Source organism: Pristiophorus japonicus, chromosome 6, assembly GCF_044704955.1.
Source record: "Pristiophorus japonicus isolate sPriJap1 chromosome 6, sPriJap1.hap1, whole genome shotgun sequence".
Lineage (NCBI taxonomy): Eukaryota > Metazoa > Chordata > Chondrichthyes > Pristiophoridae > Pristiophorus > Pristiophorus japonicus.
In genome coordinates this window covers 170,274,626-170,300,377 of record NC_091982.1, presented here as the reverse complement: position 1 = coordinate 170,300,377, position 25,752 = coordinate 170,274,626, and the positions used below count along the sequence as shown (strand labels likewise).

General features: G+C 43.4%; 1 protein-coding gene across 2 annotated transcripts in view; it reads right to left on the bottom strand.

The window, feature by feature from the left end:
* The window catches only part of LOC139265286 (SH2/SH3 adapter protein NCK1-like), a 248,713-nt gene that overhangs the window by 209,174 nt on the left and 13,787 nt on the right, over nucleotides 1-25,752 (bottom strand). Inside the window, exon 1 of one of the 2 annotated variants that reach the window (XM_070882238.1) lies at nucleotides 3,809-3,857. The exons of the other annotated variant lie outside the window; for it this stretch is intronic. The gene's annotated coding sequence lies outside the window, so the exon portion shown is untranslated. Of the gene's footprint in view, nucleotides 1-3,808; nucleotides 3,858-25,752 lie in introns of those variants that run through there. 2 annotated transcript variants of the gene reach the window in all.

Below are 25,752 nucleotides of genomic sequence, written 5' to 3'. Positions count from 1 at the left end.
GAGCATTGGCGCAGAGTGATCCTCGATGTATGCAAGGTGACCTCTGGCGTTTGTGATTTGACAAAGAATTGGAACAATTGGCTACGAATTTCAAAAAAAAAAAATTGCAAGTTCTTTCATTCTCACACAATTGGAAGACATGACAATCTCTCAGGCCCTAACTGAGTTAGCTTATATCCTTAATTCAGAAGAACTTGCAAATACGGCAGCTAAGTCATATTACAAGATTTTGGGTATAGCCACTGGTCTCTTTAACATTATTACAAATATTTTACACCTCTAATTATGGATCTCAGGTGAGAACTCCCAGATACTGATGTCAAGGAAGACTGCACTCCTGCAGAGAACAGTTAGGAGTTACCTATGCCCATCAGGTTCAATGATTCTGTATTGCCCACACTATTAACTGAACATTTTAAAAACAGAGCCTCCAATCTCAGATCAACGAGAAGCTTTAAGCCAGAATTATTTCACATCTTTACCCCATCTGATTTATTCATCAAGCAATAGTAACAATTGATCTGCATCCTGTCCTGCTCACCGATCATCTTACCGCCACCAACATCCAATGGTTTCCCAGCCCCCAACACACTGATTTCAAAATCCCAGTCCTCGTGCCCCCTTCACAGCCTCATCCAACACTACCCAAGAAACCTCCGCGAATTCTATATCTAGTCCGTGCCCTTTAGTCTTCCAGCGCAGTTCTTTGGTGCTTCCCCCACCTCCCTACCATCAGTGGCAGAGCCTTCCCCTATCTGAGTCTTACTCTATTCTGAGCCTTCCTTTCTGGAACTTCCTCTAAACTACATGCCGTTTGCAACTTTCTTCTCTCCGCCTTCAAAATCCTCACCCTTCAGCCAGGCAATTCCCACTGTTCACATGTCCTTTGCAAATGTGCTTTTCAATATTAAGGGCACTAAGTAAGTTGTTGCTTCATTGTTTTTGTAGGACAATCAGATTGAGATATCTACTCCAAGCTCAACCTTAACATGTTATCAACAGGAAAGTTCAAAAAAATTGTCCACTTAATCCCTCAATTACACTATCAACAGCATTTAAAATCAGTTACAAACATATAGTTACAACCTGTATTATCAACATTTCTAATAGAAAAGGTTGAACGAGTTAATAACAAATCAGCCACCTTCTTTACAGCCAGTGAACAACAATGAATGAGTAAAAGGGAAATTAATTTTTCTAATTTTCATATTACTTTGGTTAAAAATACCATAAACCAATATTTCAATGATATATATATACACAAGACTAAGTACGTATCTATAGAGACAATATGCAATTTGATCCCTATAGCATCTTGTACAGGTCATGATACACAAATATTGGAGGAAATGCAATTTCATATTCATTTTTTTACAATATATTATTTTTTTTTTACAATAAAGTTCATTGAAGAGTTTGGGTATTATATACAAAGACTATGAATACATTAAAATGCAAAGTGCTTCCGTCATCAGCAAAGGAACAAAGATTCTGGGCAAATTTGTGCAAACTCACATCTACAGGAGCCAAGAGCCGATGTGCAAGGAATATTTATATTAGTTGGACCAGAGACCTTCTGTACTCCAATTCTTATTTTGAAAAATAGATTTTTCTGTGTTTTGTTGAGGTCGTTTATATAGTTTCACCTATGCACAATACAGCCACACCATTGACCCACTCAGAACAGAAATGCTGCAATAAAGTCACGAGGTAACACACCTCCCAATCTACAAATCATAGTTCATCAACCTTTCTTCATATGACCTCTAACAATGAGAGACTATGATGGGTCTGGCCATTCAAGAGATAGACATATCTCATCAGCAACCAGCATGTGGGAATTATCTGATCAGCCTTACTTGTGAAGGTTAAAAATATATCACACCTCAACTGGCATCAAGATTCAACATCCTTGGACATTGTTGAAGTCAAAGTTAATCAAGATAAGTTTTTTAAAAAATCATGACCCAGGTCAACAGCACCTACACAGATACCACTGGGGAGTGGTGAGATAAAAATGTAATTCCCCACTCTTCTGAATTACTGAACTCAATGTCAGCCATGGCTCAGTGGGTAGCACCCTCACCTCGGAGTTCAAATCCCACTCCAGCAACTTGAGCACCAAAATCTAGGCTGACACTCCAGTGCAGTGCTGAGGGAGTGGTGCACTGTCAGAGATGCCGCCTTTTGGATGAAACGTTAAACCGAGGCCCCACCTGCTCTCAGGTAGGTGTAAAAGACCCCATGGCACTATTGTGGAGAAGAGCAGGGTAGGTATCCCTGGTGACCAGGAAATATTTATATCTCAATCAACATTACTAAAACCGGTTACCTGGTTATCATATTGCTGTTCGTGGGAACTTGCTGTGTGTAAATTGGCTGCCCCATTTCCTACATTACAACAATAACTATACTTCAAAAAGTGCTTCGTTGGCTGTAAAGAGCTTTGGGACATCCAGTGGTCGTGAAAGGCGCTATATAAATGAAAGTCTTTTGTTCCCCCCCCAAATCACACTAGTGTAGGGATACACTGAACAGAAACCATGGCACTGTATGGAGGGAGCAATGAGTTGGTTCAATAGGTTGCTCCGGTAACCGACTCAAAAGCACATTGCATGTAGGCGATCTAAAAGTAGAGAACATTTGGGAAGCAGTTACAACAACAATATGATTACATTCAGTACAAGAACCAAAAAAAAGGACAGGGGTATTTGACTGAGGTGGGTGCTTAGAGTTAAAAAAGGTTCTTCCCACAATATAATTGAAAGACAAATTTGTAAATAGAGCTGTCAATCAACAGCGGAGGTAGATATTGCAATTGTAGAAGAGTTGATGGGGATTATTGCAATGGTAGTGAAAGAGTTACTCAAACATAAGGTGGACAAATCACTAGTAACTGATGATTTATATTTGAGGATCTTAAGGGAGGCTAGGAAGAAAAAGCAAAAGCAGATGATCATTTTTCAAAATTCTGTGGAAAGAAAATTGCTCTTCAAAGAAAACGGCATAATTAGGCTAGGAAACTGCAGTCCGATCAATCTTAATTCAGCTGTTGCGGAACTACTGGAGTCTATAATACATCATGAGATCACTAAGCACTTAAAGAAACATGAGCTAATCAGTCAGCACTGATTTCGAAAAACCAACTAGTTATAAAATTCTTCCTGGAAAATAAGAGTTACAAGAAATGCAAGTGTGATTTATATGAATTTTCAAAAAGCATTCGATAAGGTACCACATATGACCCATGGCAAAAATGACACATGGAAACCAAGAATGTAGTCACATGGACAGAAAGGTCACAGGAGGGCAGAAAGCAAAGATCAAAGAGGTAAAAGGACATTTCTCCATGTGGAAAGGTATGGTGAATGGGCATTCCACAGCGGTGTTAGGACACTCATTTACTATATAGAATTATATACACACCCAGAAAATTGAGAGAGTTTAGCAAAGTAACAATACTGAAATTTATAAATGGCACCAGACAAGGGGTGGGGAGGGGAGGCATAATGTTACAAGGACTGCAGGGGAACAGATATGATATCAGAAAGGCCAGATAAGTGGCAGGTGCTGCTCAATGCAGAAAAAAAGCTGCATGAGAAATATATTTTGTAATAGCAAATACAACTTGGGTCAAATTTTATGAGTAGAGGAGCAGAGGAACCTTGGTATGCAAATACAACATCATTAAAGCTGGCAACCCAAACAGATAAAGGCCACACGCAAAAATAAACACAAAATGTTTTATTTTCGTATCTAGAAGCGGAGATTACAAAAGCAATAGAGTAATGTTGAACTTGTACCAGACCTTATTCCGGCCACAGTTGGGGTATTGTGTAGTCCGTTTTGGAGCTGACCCAATAGTGGTCTTCAACATTCATGGTTTATGGCATGGTAAATAGAGACAGATTGTCTTATTACTGTCTTGCTGACGAATGAAAACAATCACAAAAAGAATTGGAGAGTTGGTTAGTAAAATTTCTTCACCTAGAGAGTGTAATTAAAATGTGGAATTCTCCACCACAAACTACTGTTAAAGCAGAATAATTTAAATTTAATACATTTTTTAAATTATTAGATATTTGCTTGAAATGAGGAACATCATCATCATAGAAACATAGAAACTAGGTGGAGTAGGCCATTCGGCCCTTCGAGCCTGCACCAACATTCAATAAGATCATTGCTGATCATTTACCTCAGTACCCCTTTCTTGCTTTCTCTCCATACCCCTTGATCCCTTTAGCCGTAAGGGCCATATCCAACTCCCTCTTGAATATATCTAATGAACTGGCATCAACAACCCTGCGGTAGATAATTCCACAGGTTAACAACTCTGAATGAATAAGTTTCTCCTCACCTCGGTCCTAAATGGCTTACCCCTTATCCTTAGACTGTTCTGTCAGTCCACTGGTTCTGGACTTCCCCAACATTGGGAACATTCTTCCTGCATCTAAATTGTCCAGTCCCATTAGAATTTTATATGTTTCTATGAGAACCCTCTCATTCTTCTAAATTTCAGTGAATACAGGCCCAGTCAATACGGTCTCTCCTCGTACGTCTGTCCCGCCATCCCGGGAATCAGTCTGGTGAACCTTTGCTGCACTCCCTCAATAGCATGGACATCCTTCCTCAGGTGAAGATACCAAAACTGAACACAATATTCCAGGTGAGGCCTCACCAAGGCCCTGTACAACTGCATAAGACCTCCCTGCTCATATACTCAAATCCCCTAGCTATGAAGGCCAACATGCCATTTACCTTCTTCACCGCCTGCTATACCTGCATGCCAACTTTCAATGACTGATGTACCATGACACCCAGGTCAAGTTGCACCTCCCGTTTTCCTAATCTGCCATCATGTTTTTGCCACCAAACTGGATAACCTTAGTTATCCACATTATACTGCATCTGCCATGCATTTGCCCACTCACCTAACCTGTCCAAGTCACCCTGCAGCCTCTTAGCATACTCCGCACACCTCACACCACCATCCAGCTTAGTGTCGTCTGCAAACTTGGAGATATTACACTCAATTCCTTCATCTAAATCATTGATGTATATTGTAAATAGCTGGGGTCCCAGCACTGAGCCCTGCGTCACCCCACTAGTCACTGCCTGCCATTCTGAGAAGGACCAATTTATCCCTAATCTCTGTTTCCTGTCTGCCAACCAGTTCGCTATCCACGTCAATACATTACCCCCAATACCATGTGCTTTAATTTTGCACACTAATCTCGTGTGTGGAACCTTGTCAAAAGCCTTTTGAAAGTCCAAATACACCACATCCACTAGTTCGCCCTTGTCCACTCGACCAGTTACATCCTCAAAAAATTTTAGGAGATTTGTCAAGCATGATTTCCCTTTCATAAATCCATGCTGACTTGGACCGATCGATCCCGTCACTGCTTTCCAAATAAGCTGCTATTTCATCTTTAATAAATGATTCCAACATTTTCCCCGCTACTGTTGTCAGAGTAACCAGACTATATTTCCCCATTTTCTCTCTCCCTCCTTTTTTTAAAAAACAGTGGTGTTACATTAGCTACCCTCAAGTCCATAGGAACTGATCCACAGTCGTTGGAAAATGATCACCAATGCATTCACTATTTCTAGGGCCACTTCCTTAAGTACTCTGGGATGCAGACTATCAGGCCCTGGGAATTTATCGGCCTTCAATCCCATCAATTTCCCAAACACAATTTCCTGACTAATAAGGATTTCCTTCAGTTCCTCCTTCTCGCTAGACCCTCGGTCCCCTAGTATTTTCAGAAGGTTATATGTGTCTTCCTTCATGAAGACAGAACCAAAAGTATTTGTTCAATTGGTCTGCCATTTCTTTGTTCCCCATTCTAAATTCACCTAATTCTGACTTCAAGGGACCTACGTTTGTCTTCACTAATCTTTTTCTCTTCACATATCTATAGAAGTTTGCAGTCAGTTTTTATGTTCCCAGCAAGCTTCCTCTCATATTCTATTTTCCCCCTCCTAATTAAACCCTTTGTCCTCCTCTGCTGCATTATAAAATTCTCCCAGTCCTCAGGTTTGCTGCTTTTTCTGGCCAATTTATATGCCTCTTCCTTGGATTTAACACTATCCCTAATTTCCCTTGTTAGCCACGGTTGAGCCACCTTCCCCAGTTTGTTTTTACTTCAGACAGGGATGTACAATTGTCCATGTGATCTTTAATTGTTTGCCATTGTCTATCCACCGTCAACCCTTTAAGTATTATTCACCAGTCTATTCCAGCCAATTCACATCTCATACCATCGAAGTTACCTTTCCTTATGTTCAGGACTCAAGTCTCTGAATTAACTGTGTCACTCTCCATCTTAATAAAGATTTCTACCATATTATGGTCACTCTTCCCCAAGGGGCCTCGCACAGCAAGATTGCTAATTAGTCCTTTCTCATTACACATCACCCAGTCTAGGATGGCCAGCCCCCGAGTTGGTTCCTCAACATATTGGTCTAGAAAACCATCCCTAATACACTCCAGGAAATCCTCCTCCACCGTATTGCTACCAGTTTGGTTAACCCAATCTATATGTAGATTAAAGTCGCCCATGATAACTGCTGTATCTTTATTGCACGCATCCCTAATTTCTCGTTTGATGCTGTCCCCAACCTCACTACTACTGTTTGGTGGTCTGTACACAACTCGCAATAGCGTTTTCTGCCCTTTGGTATTCCGCAGCTCTACCCATACAAATTCCACATCATCCAAGCTAACATCCTTCCTTACTATTGCGTTAATTTCTTCTTTAACCAGCAACGCTACCCCACCTCCTTTTCCTTTCTGTCTATCCGTCCTGAATGTTGAATACCCCTGGATGTTGAGTTCCCAGCCTTGGTCACCCGGGAGCCATGTCTCAGTAATCCCAATTATATCATATTCGTTAATAGCTGCCTGCGCTGTTAAATCGTCCACCTTATTATGAATACTTCTCGCATTGAGGCACAGAGCCTTCAGGCTTGTCTTTTTAACACACTTTGTCCCTTTAGACTTTTGCTGTAATGTGGTCCTTTTTGATTTTTGCCTTGGGTTTCTCTGCCCTCCACTTTTACTTTTCTTCTTTCTATCTTTTGCTACTTCCCCCATTTTACTTCCCTCTGTCTCCCTGCATAGGTTCCCATGCCCCTGCTATATTAGTTTAACCCCTCCAACAGCACTAGCAAACATTCCCCCTCGGACATTGGTTCCGGACCTGCCCAGGTGCAGACCTTCCAGTCTGTACTGGTCCCACCTCCCCCAGAACCGGTTCCAATGTCCCAGGAGTTTGAATCCCTCCCTCCTGCACCACTCCTCAAGCCACGTATTCATCTTAGCTATCCTGCCATTTCTACTCTGACGAGCTCGTGGCACTGATAGCAATCCCAAGACTACTACCTTTGACATCCTAATTTTTAATTTAACTCCTAGCTCCCTAAACTCAGCTTGCAGCACCTCATCCGGTTTTTTACCTGTATCTTTGGTACCTACATGTACCACGGCAGCTGGCTGTTCACCCTCCCCTTCCAGAATGCGCTGCAGCCGCTCCAAGACATCCCTGACCTTTGCACCAGGGAGGCAACATACCATCCTGTTTGCGGCATCAAAAATGCCTATCTATTCCCCTTACAATAGAATCCCTTATCACTTTAGCTCTCCCACTCTTTTTCCTGCCCTCCTGTGCAGCAGAGCCATCCCTGGTGCCATGAACTTAACTGCTGCTGCCTTCCCCTGATGAGTCATTTCCCCCAACAATACCCAAGGTGGTGTATCTGTTTTGGAGGGAGATGCCCGCAGGGGGACCCTGCACTACCTTCCTTCCATTGCTCTTTCTGATGGTCACCCATTCCTTATCTGCCTGAGTAACCTTTACCTGCGGTGCGACCAACTCACTAAACGTGCTATTCACGACATCCTCAGCATCGCGGATGCTCCAGAGTGAATCCATGCGCAGCTCCAGTGCCGCAATGCGGTCTGTCATGAGCTGCAGCTGGATACACTTCCTGCACATAGTCGTCAGGGACACTAGAAGCATCCCTGGCTCCCCACATAGCACAGGAGAAGCATGACACGGGTCTGGGCTCTCCTGCAATGACTTAACCCTTAAATTACTTAATTTGGCAACAATGACAATGTTTCTTACTACTAAGAAAAAGAAAAAAGATCAAAAAAAAGAAAACTACTCACCACTCAACCAGCCAATCACTTATCTTCTTGGCTGTGGTGTCACCCTACGTTTACTTTTTACTTCTTTCTTACTTCTGACCCTGTTGCAGCTCGCTGTTCCCGTACTGCCGCTGGGCCTTTATAGGCCTCTCCTCACTCCTCCTCTGGCTGCTCGCTCCACCACCACAGGCAGTCCCTCGAAATCGAGGAAGACTTACTTCCATTCTGCAAGTGAGTTCTCAGGTGGCTGTACAGTCCAATGCGGGAATTACAGTCTCTGTCATAGGTGGAACAGACAGTCGTTGAAGGAAAGAGTGGGTGGGGAGTCTTTGCCGCACGCTCCTTCCGCTGCCTGCGCTTGATTTCTGCATGCTCTCGGCGACAAGACTCGAGGTGCTCAGCGCCCTCCTGGATTCTCTTCCTCCACTTAGGGTGGTCTTGGGCCAGGGATTCCCAGGAGCCGGTGTGGATGTTGCACTTTATCAAGGAGGCTTTGAGGGTGTCCTTGAAACGTTTCCTCTGCCACCTGGGGATCACTTGCCATGTAGGTGTTCTGAATAGAGCGCATGCTTTGGGAGTCCTGTGTGAGGCATGCGGATGATGTGGCCTGCCCAATGGAGCTGGTAGAGTATGGTCAGTGCTTCGATGCTGGCCTGATCGAGAACACTGACATTGGTGCGTCTATCCTCCCAGGGGATTTGCAGGATCTTGCGGAGGCAGCGCTGGTGGTACTTCTCCAGCGCTTTGAGGTGTCTACTGTATCTGGTCCATGTCGCTGAGCCATATAGGAGGGCAGGTATCACTACTGCCTTGCAGACCATAAAGCTCGGTGCCAGATTCGAGATCCTGGTCTTCAACCACTCACTCTTCCTCGGGCGGCCGAAGGCTGCGCCGGCACACTGGAGGCTGCGTTGTTGATGTCTGCCCTTGCTGATAGTAAACTCCCGAGGTATGGAAAATTGTCGCACCGTGGATTTTGATGACCGGGGGTGTAGTGCTTTGTGGTGGAGGACCTTTGTCTTACACTATACATCCGTAAGACCCATGCTTTTGTATGCCTCAGTGAAGATGTTGAAGATGGCTTGGAGTTCGGCCTCTGAATGCGCACAGAGGCAAGCGCCGCCCGTGTACTGTAGTTCGACGATAGAGGATGGGACGGTCTTGGATCTAGCCTGGAGGCGACAAAGGTTGAACAGGTTCCCATTGGTTCTGTAGTTTAGTTCCACTCCAGCAGGGAGCTTGTCGAGAATGAATTGGAGCATTGCAGCGAGGAAGATAGAGAAGAATGTTACTGCGATGACGCAGCCCTGCTTGACCCCGGTCCGAACGTGGATTGGGTCTGTGGTGCATCAGTCAGTCAGGATCATGGCTTGCATGTCGTCATGGAGCAGGCGGAGGATGGTGACAAACCTTGGGGGCAGCCGAAACAGAAGAGAACGCTCCATAGCCCTTCATGGTTGACAGTGTCAAAGGCCTTTGTGAGGTCAAAGAAGGCAATGTACAAGGATTGGTGCTGCTCCTTGCATTGCTCTTGTAGTTGTTGCGCGGTGAAGATCATGTCCTGGTACCCCTTAATGGACGGAATCCGCAGTGTGAATCTGGGAAGAGATCTTCAGCCACAGGGAAAAGATAGTTGAAGAGGATTCTAGCAATGACTTTCCCAATGGCTGACAGCAGGGTGATTCCGCTGTTATTGCCACAGTCGGACTTGTCCCCTTTTTTTAAGTTGGTCACGATTACAGCATCTCAGAGATCTCCCGGCATGTTCTCCTCCTTCCAGATGAGAGAGGAGGTCATGCATTTGTGCCAATGGTGCTTCTCTGCCATACTTTAGTGCCTTGGCGGGGATTCCATCTCCTCCTGATGCCTTGTTGTTCTTGAGCTGACGGATGGTCTTTTCTACCTCTTGCAGGGCTGGGGTTCAGCTGAGATGGTGGCGGGTAGCATGCTGCGGGATGGAGTCGAGGACACTCGTGTCAAAGGCAGATGCTCGATTAAGGAGATCTTCGAGGTGCTCCTTCCAGCGGGCCCCGACTGCCTCGGTGTCCTTAATGAGTGTCTCCCCATTCTTGCCCAGCAGTGGGGTGGGGCCGTAGATGGACTTAACTGCGGTGAAGAATCCTCGCATATCATGGCTGCTAATCCAGCCGCTGGATCTCCTGTGCTTTCTCCGTCCACCATCTATTTTGGTCGCAAGTTTTTTGTTGGACCTTGGCCGTCAGCTGTCTGTAGAGCTGCTTTGCTGCTCCTGAATTGGGTTGTTGTTTTAAGTTCAGAAACGCCCTGCGCTTGCGGTTTATTAGCTCCTGGATCTCCTGTCTGTCTCGTCAAACCAGTTTTGGTGTTTCTTGGTTGAGTTACCGAGCGTCTCTTTGTAGGCGCTAGATATGGTGGCCTGGAGGGCAGACCAGGCACTGTGAGCATTCTGCGTCTTGGGGTCATCGAGGGTTGCCAGTGAGGTGCTGACTGTATAGGGCTCTCTTAACTGGTGAGTGTCGGCATTGATTTTTCTGCAGCATTGCTTCTGTTGCCGTCGCTTGCTTTGGGGCTATATTAATGTTGATGACGGAATGGATTAGGTGGTAGTCCATCCAGCAGTCGTCGGCTCCTGTCATGGTAGGGGTGATGCGTACGTCCTTGCGATCCCTGGCTCGGATGACGACATAGTCGAGCAGATGCCAGTGTTTGGAGCGAGGGTATTGCCATGATGCCTTGTATTTGTCCCTCTGGTGGAACAAGATGTTGGTGGTGACAAGGTCGTGTTCTAGGCATTTTGTCAGGAGCAGGGTACTGCTGGAGTTGGTTTTCCTTACCCAGTCTCTACTGATCACGCCGCCCCAGAGGTCTGTGTCCTTACCGACTCAGGCATTGAAGTCGCCGAGGAGGATCAGTTTGTCGTCCGTAGGGACTCGGGACAGGGGACAGGGATTGTTTGAGGCTGGAATAGAATTCCTCTTTGGTCTCATCTGTTGAGTCGAGTGTTGGGGTGTACGCACTGATGACTGTGCCGTGCTGGTTCCAGGATAGGGTGAACCGGAGAGTCATGAGACGTTCGCTTATCCCGCAGGGGGAGTTTCCGAGGTGGCCGACCAGCTAGTTCTTGATGGCGAAGCCAACTCCATGGAAATGGCATTCTTCTTCTGGTTTGCCTTTCCAGAAGGTGGTGTAACCACCACATTTGTTTTTTGAGCTGGCCTTCCCCTGCCCACTGGGTCTCACTTAGGACAGCGATGTCAACGTCGAAGCGTCTGACTTCCCGGGCAACGATGGCAGTGCAGCATTTCTGTCTGTCGCTGTTGGGGTTGTCCATGACGGTTCTGACATTCAAGGTCCCGAACTTCAGTTTGAAGGGGTGGAAGATGCCTGTGCGTGAGTTCTTTTATTGTGGGGTGGCCGTTGCACACCGGCTACCACATGGGCTTGACGGAGCACGGTCTTGGTCCAGTGGGAAGACGACTGGAGATCAGGCTCTGTGTGGGCCTAATTCGGATGTGAGCCATAAGCTGAGCAACGCCTTTCGGTGAGATGGTGAGAGATCCAAGGCGTGGAAAGTGGGGGTGAGAGGGGACAGCATGCAAGAGAGTGGGATTGGACTAGCTGACTCAGAAAACTACTGGCATAGACTTGGCCTGATGACCTCCTAAGCAATTTAAATGCCACAAAGTTATGGTTGGGGTTTCTCTTAAACAGTAACTAGAAGTTCCCCACGCAGTGCATTTGAATTTTCTCTTTACCTGCCTCAATTCCATTCTCAGACAGAGAAACAGGTCTTCAGTGCTGGACTACAGTTTTATTTATACCATGCTAATGCAATGCCCAAAGGTTTCGCTAAGATGATGGGCAGGAGAACACCATTTTCCTGGCTGTCGGCGTCACAAAAACTGGTAAAACTCACCACAACAATTTGCATTTATATAGCACCTTTAACGTAGTAAAATGTCTCAAGCCACTTCACAAGAGTGTTATCAAACAAAATGTGTCACTGAGTCATAGAAGGCAATATTTGGACAGAAAGAGGAGACAGAGAAGTCGAGAGGCGGAGAAGTTTAGGGAGAGAATGGCAGAGTTTAGGGCCGAGGCAACTGAAAGTACGGTGGGAGGAGACAACACAAAAGGGGCCTCTAACCCATTAAGAACTGAGAGTCACCTCCTTCCAAAAAAAAGCAATTCGGATGGAGTACAGTGTACCCAGTACATGTGCCAACAGACAGCCCTTTTACAATGAATTTCAAATCATTTGCCTGATTCACTCTCGGTAATTCAAACCATTTCCTCATGACACTGCTAATCATTGCTGCAAATTATCCCCACACAGAGATAATCGACTCAAGTTAGGTATCTTGTGTAAACACCAGCTTCACAGCTGGCCAGTCAGCTTACTACAACCAGGCTTACCAAAGCACCAAGAGCATGCCGGTTAAACCAAGATGCGAAGCAGTAATAAAGCAATAATAATTGCAGTGCGCTGGAAGAAAATCAGGTAACCTGGACTTGGAATTCTCTTCTTTGCACCCTCTTCTCAACTTTTCAAACTGTATGCAATTGCACTTAATATCATTTTGCACCAGAACACTTGCAAATAAAAAGCAGCAATTATTACAACCACTACTTCAATATTCTTACTTAGTATCAATATGTACATGCACTTCCTAGACTTGCATTTAATGTTTAATAATTATTTTTACTGGGTGCATTGGTTTTACTTCCATTGTTTTTGATTGGTCATCTGAAGCCTTTGATATTGTAAGAAATCCAATCCAAATTCCTACACTGTTTTGAACCAATCGCATTGCTGCTTCCTTTAAAGTCTTCCATATTACTACACAAACACACAGTGAAAACCTGTTACTGCCTGCCACTTAGTTGGGGTGGGGTATAAAGAAAAATCAAAGAGACAGCATCGAATTCAAGCACCAACATCTGCCACTTTGAGTTTCCTTGTATTAGAAACCCAACACAACAGATTCCAAAGCTTTGAACAGCATCTTATTTTGACTGTTTTGATGTTTAAGATCTAGTAAAATAGAACTGTAAACACAAATACATGAAACAAAGCAACTTTTCGAAGCAACCCAGGGATTAAGACATTACTACTGTCACAATGAAAATACCAATTTCCAGCATGAATTTGTTTAGCCCACAAGAAGTATTTGAACCAGTGATTTCATGTTTCATCTTTGTAACAACTCCCCACCAAGTCTGGCACATTTATACCGTGCATTACCAAAGATAGATACTGAACTGCCTGCAGCCAGACAGGATCCTGCTTATGAACAAAAAGCAAAATACCACAGACCATTGGAAATCTGAAGCATCTGTGGTGAGAACAGACAAGACATTGAGCATATAACCTTCCCCAGAACTTATTCAGTGCTTTCTGTTCTTGTTTCAGTATCTGCGTAATGCTGCCGAACTCCAACTGCAATTCTCCTACTCAAGAAAGAGGTCTGCACATATGCTTAAATATCGGTATAGATCTTCTCTCCCAGAGGTTAAGACTTAAACATTGAGAGCACACAGCTCCACACATTTACACCAACTCTAAATAGGTTAGGTTCTTCCAAATAAACTTAAACAAACCTGGTTTGCACTCCGCCAGGTCAACCCAAGTAATAATAGGCAGAGGGTCTTTGGAGTTTTGTTGACCATGATTCCGGAATTATTTTGCGACTTCAGAGTCACTACGAGTGGATATTGCAACACAGTTGCTGCTAGATTGCAGTTTAAGTGTGCCCTTATGCAGTCAATGTCATCATAAGGGGAGAGACGAACCATTTTAGCACCTGGCATATTTCTCTTATCAGTAGCTGATGTTAATCTCAGCAACATCTGTAAATCCCTTCTATACAATAAACCCCAGCTAATATGGTGACGGAATAAAAATCCAGCTTTGCTCCTCCTGGAGACAGTATTAGCGCAAGAAAAAGAATTTGGGCTAGAAATTGACCAGCCCTGTGCCCGTTTTTTTGGCGATGTTTTGCCTTTACAAAGTACTCACCTAAACAAAAGTTGTGCGCTGGCAGTTTTGAAATATCACTGAAAAACAGACCGCTGGCGTGCAACACCAAAAAAAATGCGACCACTTAAAATTGGCCGCTCGGCACACCCGTGCTCAGGATGGGGAAAAAAAACACCCAAGAAAAGCCTGTGTTGAAGCCCCAGAAACAGCAGTAGGTATGAAGATCTACAAAAAAGGTAAGTTAAAATTTTTATTTTTTAATTCTTTTTCAGAGATTTGTTAGTTAAGTGTGTCGTGAATGTTTTCTGATTTTTTTTATTTTTGCAATTTGTGTGTGTTTTCTCCCCTCCCAGGGCCTGTATTTTTGGCGGTAATAGGCCTCGGGCTAAAGTTGGCAAGGACCGCGATTTCCACCACGAATCCTCATGCAACACCGATTTTTACCGTTGGGTTCATTTTGTTGCCAATTTTACCCCTTTAAAAAATAGCGGTATTTTAAAACAGTATTTTTGGCGTAAAATGCCGGAAAAAAACGCCATCATCAAAAGACCAATTGTGCCATCCAACAGACCAAACTAAAATTACAAGTAGCATAGACAACAGTAACAGCTTTCTCCATTACTTGTCAAATGATCTTGAACCAGGCGTTTATCATTAGGAGTCCACAGAACAAAACCACCCAACTGCAAGATTTTGGGATAAACTAAAACACGATGTAAACCAGGAAAAATGCACAAAGAAATTGCATACCACTTATTAAAATACATGGATTCAATATGCACACTTGTACTTTTAACAATAGATCTTGAAAAGCCTGCCAGCCAGAGGTCGTCAGATCAGTTTGCTCAGATTTGTTCATTTTTGTAAACAAGCAAAGCTAGGCAAGTTAGGAATTAATGGAAAAGTTTAAGCCCATTAATCTTTACTGGTCCTAATAAAATGCCATCTGTTTTTGACATAGGATTTACTATTCTGAAATCATACATACTGCTAAATAGCTCTTCTGGCAGAAAAGAAAACACACTCATTCATGCACACGTCACTTCCTCAAGGTTTGGATCAATCAGCTGGTTAAATCTTGAATTCAGTTCTTCCTATCCCATTGGGACTTCTTTGTAACAAAAAGAATTGGCCATCATAGGACAGTGTTCCTTGCTTAGGTGCTCTTTTTACATTTGATGCCGGTCTGCTTATTCTCCAGACAGTTGCTACGGTTGTTAATCCACTTTACATAGCACATCTAAGTTAACTGATCAAACAGGAAAATAGGCAGGGAGACCAGGAGACAGTAAACTTGAGTCACTTTTGAAGAAGCGAGCAGGAGAGAGAGAGAGAGAGAGAGAGAGAGAGAGAGAGAGAGAGAGAGCGCACCCACACGAGAGAGACAGAGCGAACATGTGAGAAAGCTAGGGAAAAAGAACCAGAAGCAGAGATAGACATACACAAAGAATACAAAAGCAGCCAATCAAACGAAAGGGGGAGGGGAAAGGGAAAGCAATCTGTATACTTGTGGGAAGACAGTCAGTGGAAGCTTTTATACGTTAGGCAGGGGGAGGAGGCGAAAAAGGGTGGGAAACAGACAATTTTGCTTGCAACAACTCCCAAAGACACATCACAAGAGGAAGAAAAAGGTCAAATGAAATCAGACCTAAAATGAATAGGTTGCGATCTAAATGCAGTTCTTCCTAGAGTGAGTGAGCTAATTTACATCCTAATCCCAAAGAGGCAGTTGCAAATATTAGCTGGTTACTTAACAAACTGTAATCAGCATCATTGCCAACTACTGCTCCACCCTTTCTGCTACCAGGAAAAGGAAGCCAGATTTAGTCAAACAAATGAAAGGAGTAGGCCCGTGAATCAGGTTCTCTCAGAACTTCAACTAAACAGATGCCAACTTGAAAGCAGCGCAAATTTACTGTCTGTCTTCTCATTTCTTAATCTATGACAGTTGTCTTGGATATCTCTCATCCGTCTATTTCCACCACCAGGAATTTATTTTAAATCAATTACTCCATCTCTCTCTACCACAGGAGTATATTTAGAATGCCTTGCATGTTATGTGTGAAAATTGTCATTTACTGACGTTGATCCTAATGTGTGAATTGTTCTCAATTAGTTCAGTTACAACGATTTATTTGCTAGCCATATAATTTCCTGTTATTATTTAAAATACATTACATTAACAAAGCATAGTGGCAGTTAATGCCTCTACTGACAATCACAAACAGTACACAGAAGATTCGAAAACTGAATATAAACACGCAAACTATACAGTGTACTGGAAAATAATCCTTCATGCCACTGATCTAATCTCAGGGATAAAACGATTTATATAATCGGTTCAAATTCACGACGATATTTACAAAACCTCCACCAGAAGATTAGGTTACTGCCTTCTAATCACCCCAAGTAACAATTGTTCCCTTCAAAATAAGCAAAGCGGATACCAAGCACCTGCAACGATCCAAATTAGAAATTTAAATCAGACCTCAATAACACACAGAAACCTTGGGATGTCATTCTCATTCACAATGTCCTGCTGAACTCCATTATAAGCAGTTAGAACAAAGCTGCATAAATCACAATATCTGGTAAAGGGACAAAACACATCACAGTTCAAACAGAAAGGCAGGTAAGTTTAAGAGGACAAATGAACAGAAATAATAACAATGGCAGCAGAGCCAACTTCATTGAAGGACTCGACTCCAGTTTATTTCTTCATTCAAGTGTTATACATACAATCATAACCGATTGTTGTTCTGGCGGTCTAAATCTTTATGACCGGATTTAAGCCCATCATGGATTCATTTTAATAAGATTTGAGCTCTTCTCCAATCTCACTGAAGCTGAATTGAAGAGAATCAGCTCTTTAGCATCACGTTCAAGAAGCTAATCATTTTAAACACTTCAAATCCTCTCTCATCAAACCATTATGTATATTTTAAGATTTTCAGTCAGTCATTGAATATAGAGAACATTTTTTTTTAATGTAGAAGTGGAAAAATCCAAACACAAGTCAATCATAGTTATGATTTCGTCAATTAGAAACTACTGGGCTGACTGAACCATCAGTGTCCATCATCATTGCACCGGACCACATGAAACATTTCATTATCCTGGAAAAGTCATGTCCTCCAGTAAGTCAGTCAAATGTCACAGCAGTTATAAACTAAAAGATCTTTGTAAATGGAAGGACAACAATTCCTATCAATGCAATCAAAAACATCGGAAATTATTTTTCCATTTCAATCAGGTCACACATGTTAAAACAGTTTCAGGAAAGATATATCAAATTATAGAATACACTTGGATCATCACTGTCGGATCCAGGAGTCCATTTGTACTCGAGTTGACTTTTCACACTTCAATCCCGTGCTTTATTTTGGTTTAAAAAAAAGGACTCAAATGAAAAAGAGAAAAGTAGGCGCAGTACTGGTGCTCAGCAGTGCATGTCTTTCGAAGGCCTTCTAATTACATTACAGCAGATAAAATGGCTAGTGAGTTACAAGCAATTCAAAGCAGTTTACAAAACCAACACACCAGAATGGCAACAGCAGGAGAGGATTAAATTGCCATCTTACTTATAGCTCACTGAGAGCAACATCAATCTTTCTGCATCATTTACTCTTACACTTTTAAGATGTTCTTCTATTTTTCATACTATTATGCAACGAAGTACATTGAGTGCCAATTAGATGACATAGAAACATAGAAACATAGAAAATAGGTGCAGGAGTAAGCCATTCAGCCCTTCTAGCCTGCACCGCCATTCAATGAGTTCATGGCTGAACATGCAACTTCAGTACCCCATTCCTGCTTTCTCACCATACCCCTTGATTCCCCTAGTAGTAAGGACTTCATCTAACTCCTTTTTGAATATATTTAGTGAATTGGCCTCAACAACTTTCTGTGGTAGAGAATTCCACAGGTTCACCACTCTCTGGGTGAAGAAATTCCTCCTCATCTCGGTCCTAAATGGCTTCCCCCTTATCCTTAGACTGTGTCCCCTGGTTCTGGACTTCCCCAACATTGGGAACATTCTTCCTGCATCTAACCTGTCTAAACCCGTCAGAATTTTAAACGTTTCTATGAGGTCCCCTCTCATTCTTCTGAACTCCAGTGAATACAAGCCCAGTTGATCCAGTCTTTCTTGATAGGTCAGTCCCGCCATCCCGGGAATCAGTCTGGTGAACCTTCGCTGCACTCCCTCAATAGCAAGAATGTCCTTCCTCAGGTTAGGAGACCAAACCTGTACACAATACTCCACACAATACTCCAGGTGTGGCCTCACCAAGGCCCGGTACAATTGCAGCAACACCTCCCTGCCCTTGTACTCAAATCCCCTCGCTATGAAGGCCAACATGCCATTTGCTTTCGTAACCGCCTGCTGTAACTGCATGCCAACCTTCAATGACTGATGTACCATGACACCCAGGTCTCTTTGCACCTCCCCTTTTCCTAATCTGTCACCATTCAGATAATAGTCTGTCTCTCTGTTTTTACCACCAAAGTGGATAACCTCACATTTATCCACATTATACTTCATCTGCCATGCATTTGCCCACTCACTTAACCTATCCAAGTCGCTCTGCAGCCTCATAGAATCCTCCTTGCAGCTCACACTGCCACCCAACTTAGTGTCATCCGCAAATTTGGAGATACTACATTTAATCCCCTCGTCTAAATCATTAATGTACAGTGTAAACAGCTGGGGCCCCAGCACAGAACCTTGCGGTACCCCACTAGTCACTGCCTGCCATTCTGAAAAGTCCCCATTTACTCCTACTCTTTGCTTCCTGTCTGACAACCAGTTCTCAATCCATGTCAGCACACTACCCCCAATCCCATGTGCTTTAACTTTGCACATTAATCTCTTGTGTGGGACCTTGTCGAAAGCCTTCTGAAAGTCCAAATATACCACATCAACTGGTTCTCCCTTGTCCACTCTACTGGAAACATCCTCAAAAAATTCCAGAAGATTTGTCAAGCATGATTTCCCTTTCACAAATCCATGCTGACTTGGACCTATCATATTACCTCTTTCCAAATGCACTGCTATGACATCCTTGATAATTGATTCCATCATTTTACCCACTACCGATGTCAGGCTGACCGGTCTGTAATTCCGTTTTCTCTCTCCCTCCTTTTTTAAAAAGTGGGGTTACATTGGCTACCCTCCACTCCATAGGAACTGATCCAGAGTCAATGGAATGTTGGAAAATGACTGTCAATGCATCCACTATTTCCAAGGCCACCTCCTTAAGTACTCTGGGATGCAGTCCATCAGGCCCTGGGGATTTATCGGCCTTCAATCCCATCAATTTCCCCAACACAATTTCCCGACTAATAAGGATTTCCCTCAGTTCCTCCTCCTTACTAGACCCTCCGACCCCTTTTATATCCGGAAGGTTGTTTGTGTCCTCCTCAGTGAATAGGCCCAACACTGACAGGTAATAGGCCCAACACTGACTTCTGGTCTGAGAATATATATCTGTACAATTTCAGGAGGAGATGAAATTTAATATCAAGTGTTTTTTTGTTCAAAATTAAACTTAGAGTGAAACTTTGTTGATCGAAAAAAAATGCCTATGTTTGTGCTCGACTGAGAACCAAATGACAGCAGCTGCTCTGGATCAGGCGACTTGCATAGTAATAAGAAAGTTGTACTCGTCTATCAGACTTTCCTGAGTTGATCAGCCCAGTGACCAGTTATTTAATTAGATGGAAAGGACAAGCTAATCTTCCCTTCTTCTAGACGGTCCCTCGGAGTCAAGGATGACTTGCTTCCACACCAATATATGAGTACTCGGGTAACCGATGAGTCCAATGCGGGACCTACAGTCTCTGTCACAGGTGGGGCAGACGGTGTTTGAAGGGACGGGTGGGTGGGGTGCCACTTTGAGCAGTCTTAGGCCAAGTTAATGGGGCCTGACCAACTCTATACCATCAGGTTAAATGTCATAACCTTGGAGCAGAATGGATCTCCCTAGTGATTTTCTTTTAAGAAGAAAGCCTCAAAAATATATACTTTCCAATACTCATTCCAATTTTAAAAGCACTTACAAATTTCTGATCAGTCACACGACAGTACTGTTCCAATCAGGTACAGTTACCTCACCCAATTGGCCATTCTTCATATTTGAGCCGAGACAGCAAAAGCAGAGCATCCAGATTGAAGAATGGCTGAGAGACACGAGCGTCCTGCTGCCTCAGTTGGTGAGCAGCACTAAAATGGTAAGATCAGAGTGATGGCACAGACAACCTTCCCATGATGTGCATTCTTCTGCCTCCCTCCCTCAGCGGCTATTTTTCGCAGAAGTGCAATGCAATTAGCATTACTCTAGTCAAGGTAAATATCTTCAATTAAAAGAGGATCACAGGATATGCATTACAAATCCTTACATCTAAGAATGCCTCGAGGCAAGGTCCCCTCAGGTTCTACTCGCATAAAATCAATTATACACGCAAACATATCCTAGGAGTTAACATCTTGATCATTCCAATGACTGCCAACATTGTTGTCTACTTAAAACAGGCTGCCTTAAACAAAGAGGAGTGCAGACTATCACTTCTTTTCAGTCTGAACAGAATTTTCCAAACAAGTGTATTCAGGCCTCTAAATAAATGATTAGCACACTCCCACATTTGTTCTAAACTGTACTTCCTGAACTTTCCCTTCTTGCATGGGAAAAAGAAAGTCAGCCTAGTCTATAAAACCTAAAGATTTCCAGCCAAGCTTGGCCATTGATGTCTGAATGATGAGCACGAGAACAATTAACAGGCATAAGCCAACTTCATCAAGAAAAATAAAGAGCAATTAATGATGAAATGGAATAAAAGATCAAGAAATAGAAGACAAAAACTGTATTAAAGCCCATTTTAAAAAAAAAGATAAACAGATTAGTCCACTGGCCAGCAACAGTAGGATCACGTAAACAAGAACTTGAATAGGAATGTGAACTAAAGGGCACAAAGTATCAATTTACAGATCATAGTTCATAGGCTATCAATCCATGGTAGCAGGAAATGGCAGATTGTGATTTGGGTGTTCAAGAGATTGGAAGCAGTTATTAAGAGAATGGCAGAAGGCAGCCCTGTAACATAGTATAAAAACAGGATACCTCAGGTTTGTCCACCACAAAGTAATAAATGCTTACAACCATCGTCACAAATTATATCTGCTAGAAAAGTGGTTATGCACCCTCAAATAATCCTCCTTTGTGGAACTGTATTCAGTTGTCTGTACATCATGTACAGACAACTGTTGTTACAGAATAGCGATGCTGTACTCTATGCCAAATAGAAAGCAGCACCTTTCATCACACCAGAACTGAAGTATAACAATGTTAATGTTTCCAGGTTTTAGTCAGGCTTAACCTCAATTTTGGGTTTCATCATGAGGGGTGATTATCAGTTTAATCATAAAATTAAAAGGCTCGTGTATACAGTAAAAATAGTGATGCGAGTATAGAATTCTAAATTATCCAATCATGTCCAATTTTGTATAGATTTCCAAAGCTAAACTGTAGAAAACCTCAGTTAGGCATAAAATGTTACCCAGGAACACAGCTTTCAAATAATCTGTACACAACAGTTAACTAATTTACTGCCACATTTCAAATCAGATTAAGGCACAGTTAGAGGTCTAGTTATTTGCATGTGATTTTTTTTAAATTGGATTCAGATAAAAATAAATATTCAATTATTATAAATGGGCTGCATTGCAAAAATCTGCAAATTGATCATTTGGCTGTGGTTTATAGAAATCACATTCCAAGTGCCATACTATTTCTCTCCAAAATTATTGAGAGAACTGACTGGTTGGGATACATTTCCATAAGTACCAATAGCCCCATGGTATTTTGCCCAAGTGGTGATTCTTCACATGATGTTAGCATGCTAGCTGAACTGGAAGTAAAATGGCAGTCGAGATGCACATGCACACACTTTCCAGCAGGAGTCATGGGATAACTATCAAGGATGGGAATCTAGCAGATTTTTTTTACCCTCCCTGGCCCACGGTAGTGGAGGCAAAACTGCAACACATATACTGCTGCCCAGCTGAGATCAGAGACTAGATTCAAACCTGGGTGCTTCCGATCTGGAGTGTTACACTGGCCAGTGCTTTTACCCACCGTGCCAACAGGAAAGCACTGTTGTGTTTCGATTTGATAAGCTTTACACAGAACGCAAGTCCGCAAATACTCAAGGATAAACCTACTGTTGGGCTTTACTCTGGAGGAGTATTCCTTTAAGCATATCAAGTTTGTTATTTTATAAAAAGTTAATTCTGTTTTATGCTTTGATGACAAGGTTCACAGAGGCAGATAGATAGTTCACATCCCCAACAAATAAATGAGAGCAAGAACTCATCCACACAGGGAATTCATGTGCATAAAGCTCGTTCTGACCAAGTCAGACGTTGCAAAGAGCTGCCCCGCCCCACCTTGTAAGAGGGAAAGTAAGCAAGTGCTGTAAACAGTGGTGATACTTATTTCCTATGCTACTCAAGTGGCATTGCAACAGTGCAGCAATCACCTGTTTTCTCCCAAACCCAAAGACTCATTTCATCCACCTTGTAAAAACAAAAGGCTGATTGAGGCCCGCCAAGATTTCAACTCAAGACTTCTGGTGCCAGATTCAATGCCAAACAGGCCGAGCTACCCAACCTTGATCCTTCTGAAAGTATAACGATAAGCACATCTAACTGGTGCATATTTATCGGATTTCACGCAAATAGTTCACGATGTGCTGTAATGTTTTATTGTGATTTGCACGCTCTCTAATACTACATAACCACCACTTCCAATGCCAGCCCCTCTAGGAGCAGTTATATTATGACGCTGTCCTGGCCAGCCTCCCACCCTCTGTAAAACTTAGCTCATCCAAAACTTTGCTGCCCATATCCTAACTTGCACTGTGCTTGCTGACCCACATTGGCTCCTGGTCCGGCAACACCTCGATTTTAAAATTCTCATCCTGGTTTACGAAATCCTCCTTGACCTTGCCCCTGCCTATCTCTGTAACCTTCTCTAGCTCGACAACCCTCCAAGATCTCTGCGCTCCTCCAATTTTAATCACTCCATTATTGATGGCCATGCCTTCAGCTGCTAAACCTCTCTGTCACTCTACCTCTTTCAACGATCCTTAAAAGCTACCTCTTAATCCAAGATTTTGGTCCTCTGTCCTAATATCTTCTTATTTGGCGCGGTGTCAAATTTTGTTTGACAATAGGTGAAGTACCTTGGGATGTGTTGCAACGTTAACGGCGCTATATAAATGCAGGTGGTTGTTGCTACTTTTTCATCAAGTAGTTTCTGCTTTACAGTGACAAGTTAAGACCTGGTTCCAGAGGGGAGCGATAGAAAATTCCTTGGAAGAGACATCTCACACAACTTCAGCTTGCCAAACATTAAGTATATCTCTGGCTGCTCCAATCAGTAGATCCCCCAGCCTGACATCACTCCCTTACAATGTACTCGCTGCCTCCTCTCATTCAGCCAATTGCTCATCACATTCAGATTTCATCTTGGGTACTCACTGCCTTGAACGCGTGCAGCAGCTCCGTACAAGACATTTCGCAAACGTTTTCTGGAATTCTAGGTACATAACACTGTAGAACTTGCCACTGTCAAATTGGGATGTCACTACATAGTTCAAAACAATGACAAGGAGATTGGTAAAGCAAGATCTCCCCTTTCTGAAGCCATGCTGACTGCCATTTATTGGATTATTTTTTTTACAGGTTTGTTCCACGATCAATTCAACTGTTCTTCCAGTAATTACTCACAAATTTATTATGTACATTTTGATACTTTTTTTTTTAAAATCATGTGATCCTGTTTCCAATCCAGTACAAGTCTCTCTGTTCATCAACTCCATCATGATCAACACTTCTGTCATTTTGTCTCCCAGCTCAATTAGCATCTTCAAGAATACTCAGTCTTTTCAGCTCGTCTCAGCCCTCCATCTAAGTGATGTTGCAATCATGAAATTTATTTATAAAACATCCTAAGTTAGGTGACTTATTACTCACATGTTCTCGGGCGTATATTTCCAGGAAGTAATCATTTAGCTTCATAACCAATTTCAGTTTCTCCTGCCTTCCATCATCATCATCATAGGCAGTCCCTCAAAAATCGAGGAAGACTTGCTTCCACTCCAAAAGTGAGTTCTCAGGTGACTGAACAGTCCAATATGGGAAGTACAGTCTCTGTCTGTCCCACCTGTGATAGTCGTTGAAGAAAAGGGTGGGTGGGGAGTCTGGTTTGCCGCACGCTCCTTCCACTGTCTGCGCTTGGTTTCTGCATGCTCTCGGTGACGAGATTCGAGGTGCTCAATGCCCTCCCGGATGCTCTTCCTCCCTTTTGGGCGGTCCTGGGCCAAGGATTCCCAGGTGCCGGTGAGGGATGTTGTACTTTATCAAGGAGGCTTTGAGGGTGTCCTTGAAACATTTTCTCTGCCCACCTGGACCTTGATTACCATGTAAGAGTTCCGAGTAGAGTACTCGAGTTGGGAGTCTCGTGTCGGACATGCGGACAATGTGGCCCACCCAATGGAGCTGGTCGAGTGTGGTCAGTGCTTTGATGCTGGGGATGTTGGCCTGATCGAGAACACGGTCATTGGTGCATCTATCTTCCCAGTGGATTTGCAGGATCTTGCGGAGGCAGCGCTGGTTATTTCTTAAGCGCTTTGAGGTGTCTGCTATATATGGTCCACGTTTCTGAGCCGTATAGGAGGGAGTGTATCTGTAGACCATAAGCTTGGTGCCAGATTTGAAGTCCTGGTCTTCAACCACTCTCTTCCTCATGCGACCGAAGGTTGCACTGGAAGTGGTGGTGGACACAGTCGGACTTGTCCCCATTTTTAAAGATGGTCACGATTACGGCATCTCCGAGATCGCCCGGCATGTTCTCCTCCTTCCAGATAAGTGAGATGAGGTCATGCATTCATGCCAATAGTGCTTCTCCGCCATACTTTAATGCATTGGTGCGGATTCCATCTGCTCCTGATGCCTTGTTCTTGAGCTGATGGATGGCCTTTTCTACCTAGTGCAGGGCTAGGGTTTTGCCGAGATGCTGCGGGATGGAGTTGAGGACACTAGTGTCAAAGGCAGATGCTCGATTAAGGAATCTTCAAAGTGCTCCTTCCAGGGGGCCCTGACTGCTTTGGTGTCCTTAATGAGTGTCTGCCCATTCTTGGCAGCGGGGGGGCAGGGTCTTGGGTGCTTGGGCCGTAGGTGAACTTCACTGCAGTGAAGAATCCTCGCATGTCATGGCTGTCGGCCCGCTGCTGCATCTCCTGTGCTTTCTCCACCCACCATCTATTCTTTAGGTCACGGGTTTTTTGTTGGACCTCGACCTTCAACCGTCTGTAGAGCTGCTTTGCTGCACCCAAATTGGGTTGTTGCATTACGTTCAGAAATGTCTTGCGCTCGCAGTTTATTAGCTCCTGGATCTCCTGTCATTCTCATCAAACTAGTTTTGGTGCTTCCTGGTTGAGTGACCGAGCGTCTCTTTGCAGGCACTGGTTATGGTGGCCTGGAGGGCAGACCAGGCACTGTGAGCATTCTACGTCTTGGGGTCATCGAGGGTCGCCAGGTTGACAGTGAAGCACTGGCTGTTTAGGGCTCTCTTAA